The sequence below is a fragment of the Triticum aestivum genome, chromosome 4D (genome assembly GCF_018294505.1).
Source record: "Triticum aestivum cultivar Chinese Spring chromosome 4D, IWGSC CS RefSeq v2.1, whole genome shotgun sequence".
NCBI lineage: Eukaryota > Viridiplantae > Streptophyta > Magnoliopsida > Poales > Poaceae > Triticum > Triticum aestivum.
Genome location: NC_057805.1, coordinates 437,755,296 through 437,759,001, shown reverse-complemented (window position 1 = coordinate 437,759,001; position 3,706 = coordinate 437,755,296). Strand labels below are relative to the sequence as shown.

Genomic DNA, 3,706 nt, shown 5'->3' with positions numbered 1-3,706 from the left:
CAAAACGTACGCGGGCAAACCATTTCGGGGTGTGCCTTGGAGTTGGCCTAACATGCACTTGTTGCAACACTGCGTGAAAGCAGTCCTACGGGGTCCCAAGTCCAAACATCAATGTGTTGCGTGAAAGCAGACCGCAACACCCACGTGATGAAAAGCTGTCCTTCACTGATGTCTAGCGTCGTCCGAGAAAAAGACACTCGGCATTCCCAGCTGATTTCTATTGAGTGAACCTACAAACCAGCTCAGGCTAGTCATAGTGAGGAATAACTTAGATTAGTGTCATATGCATGACACTAGTCTTTGTTACTACCTTCATGGTGCAAAGTAACATACAAATAGTATCATAGATGATAGCATTTATTACATTATAGACTCATTTTGCTTTGGGTTGCGTTATGTTACAGTAACATATTATGTTACTCCAAACACCTCTCTTCTCATTAACTCTATGCCACATAAGCAAACATGTCTTGAAATGCGCTATGTTACTTTCTAAGTTACTCCTACTATGACCAGCCTCATACTACCTGGTAATTTTCTCAACCGAATCGGTTAATAGCAGAGAGAAGTAATGTTAATTAAAAAAAATGTATGCAGCACAGAGAAGTACGCGGCTAAACGAGCGGGGTAAATTGTCCACTGCTAATCAAAAGCATATCCTATTATAGGCGAAGGCTCCCCCAAAACGGGCAGATCGACAGCCCGCGATGCAGCCGAGCTCGAAACAGAGCGCGGACACCCAACCGACGAACCAGAGAGAACGAAATAGGCCGGTCTCCTGCCTATAAACACCCGGCGACCTCCGTCGGGAGGTCCGCCATTTTCCTCCCGCGAGCAAAATGGCGCTGAGAGCGCTGCGCCTCTCCGTCGTCGTCGTCGCGGTCGTCGCCCTCTCCGCGCTCCCGCGGCGGGCCGACGCCGCCCCGGGCATCCGGCCAGGGCACAAGGAGGCGGACGTGATCGTCGCGCTGCCGGGGCAGCCCCCGGCCGTGCAGCTGCGGCAGTACTCCGGCTACATCAACTTCGACAAGGCCGCGCGGAAGTCGCTCTTCTACTACTTCGTGGAGGCGCCCGTCGACCCCGCTCACAAGCCGCTCGTCCTCTGGCTCAATGGAGGTAAAAGAAAGAACATACATTTCTCCTGCAAACTCTCCGGCCAAGATAGACGTCTCCGTTCGTGGTCCGGCGGTGAATTAATAGGGGAGGAGGAGAATCTAGTAGCCAGGATGCTTTCTAACGTGCAGTCAGATCAATGCATGTGGTAAGAGTTACGTTCATCGATCGGTTAATTTGATTGACAGGGCCTGGCTGCTCTTCCTTCGGGATTGGAGCGTTCCAGGAGGTTGGCCCCTTCCGTGTCGACACGGAAGGCAGGACCCTCTGCCCGAACCCCTACTCCTGGACCGCCGGTCAGTCCCCCACCCCACCCTAACAACTTGCCGGTCGATGGCATTTCGGTTGTGCTAACAAAATGGCCGGCGTGGTGTTGGGTGGCGCAGCGGCGAACCTGCTGTTCCTGGAGAGCCCCGTGGGCGTGGGCTTCTCCTACGCCGTGAACGAGGAGGTGTAGACCGCCATCGACTCGCACGTCTTCCTGCTCAGGTGGTTCGACCGCTTCCCCGAGTACAAGGGCCGCGAGTTCTTCATCGTCGGCGAGAGCTACGCCGGCCACTACATCCCCGAGCTGGCCGTCACCATCGACGTCCAGAACAAGAACCCCAAGCTCACCCCCATCAATCTCAAAGGAATCTCCGTGAGTACTAGTACCCATCAGAGCCAACAGCTGTCAATCAGCTTGAGATCGATGAGTAGTAACACGTGTGTCTCAGATTGGGAACGGCATACTGGAGTTCGCGGAGGAGCAGGCGGAGCTGTACGAGTACCTGTGGCACCGCGCCTTCATATCGGACGCGGCGCACGACACCATCGCCAAGCACTGCAAGGGCCCCGACGACCTCTCCACCGTCTGCCAGGCGGCCAGGGACACCGCCTACAGCAACACCGGCGACATCAGCGCCTTCAACGTCTACGCGCCCACTTGCCACGACAAGAAAGTCAGGCCAACAGACTCCAAGTGCACGGTATGTACTACTCCTACATGCTACTTGAACTACTGGTTGCTATGAGCGGCAGCTGCACTGAACGGAGTACATGCATTGGTGTGCAGGACATTGCTGGTCCATGCCTCGCACACTTTGTGGAGGCGTACTTGAACCAGCGCCAGGTGCAAACGGCGATCCACGCCAACACGGCGCTCAAGTATCCGTGGGTCGGGTGCAGAACCCGGACGTACAACCTGAAACGCTTCGGGGACTCGCCGACGTCGATGCTGCCACACCTCAAGGCCCTGGTCACCACCGGCATCCGCATCTGGCTATTCAGGTCAGCAACACTTCTCTTCAGCCGATCCTATCGGTGTAATAATCACTAATGAGAGTATTGCTGTGGCGGTGCAGCGGCGACTTCGACGCGATGGTGCCGGTGACGGCGACGAGGCGGTCGGTGGAGAAGCTGCAGCTGGGCGTGGAGAAGGACTGGCGGGCGTGGTCGCCGGGGCCGGGCAAGGACGTGGCCGGGTACGTGATCGCGTACAAGGGGCTGGTGCTGGCCACGGTGCGCGGCGCCGGCCACATGGTCACCGTCGACCAGCCGGAGCGGGGGTTCGCGCTCTTCACGTCCTTCCTCCGAGGCGAGCCGCTGCCGTCCGCGGCGCCGCAGACCGACTGAGGCTGTTGGCAGGGCGTGTGCGTGTGTATGATGATGATCGATGGTTGGCTTGGCTTGTGCTGCTGCCAGTGGTGGGTGTGGGGAAACTCCTGTACGTACGTAGCCCTTTGGCGCTGACTGACATTATTCACACTTGATTGGCTTCTCTCTCCACCCTACTCTTGCACACCCGTAGATTGTTTATTATCATGCACACGGCGGCACCATGGCGACGGCACAGCGCAGACGTATGCTTCATGGATGACTAGAACGTTAAGCCTGTTGACACCAGTTTTTGGCATGGAAGAAAACGTAATCAAGGTAGCCTCAAATGAAAGAGTGTCCAATATGAAAACATTTCGTATGGTCAAAATGACAATTTTGATGTTTGGGTCATCATCATCCGATCTCATCTCGCGGTCCGAAGATGTGCTCGGAGTGCTAAGATTTGGCATTCGGAGTATGGTTTGGCCGACTACAAGCCCAACAAAACCTCAAATGAAAAAGTATTTTACATGGATTTGTCTTCGCCTCGTTGAGGCGATTGATTTTGAATTTTGAATCATCTCAATCTGAGGTTGTATGCAAAAGTTTCAACCACAACTGTGCGTCGCAACAGCAGATGATCGGATTGTCCGGGTTGGAAACCGGGTGATTCGGCCGCCAAACGTCGGGGCTATTGTCCGGACAAACAACTGAAGGTTCAATATTAAAGCCGGACGATCCGGGATGGAACTCGGACAATCCTGGCAAATGTCTGGCTTGGAGTCTGGACACCCGGGCAATAATTAACGTTTTTCTCTGTTATAGAATTTAGAAAACAAGAGAAAACACTCTCAAGATGACCCCGAATTGAAAATTGTTCAACATAAAAGTTGTTCGTCTCGTCGAAACATTTTGCTCTTGGGAGTATCTCCATCTGATTTCTTATGCGGCATGTGGGTCCCAAAAACCAAACTAATGTCTTATACCTACCTAAATCCAAGTTCGGTTAATTTTG

At 53.9% G+C, this 3,706-nt stretch overlaps 1 pseudogene; it reads left to right on the top strand.

Moving 5' to 3' along the window:
* The first annotated feature begins 683 nt into the window (after positions 1-683).
* LOC123100224 (serine carboxypeptidase 1-like) lies at positions 684-2,872 on the top strand (annotated as a pseudogene).
* Positions 2,873-3,706: the final 834 nt, after the last annotated feature.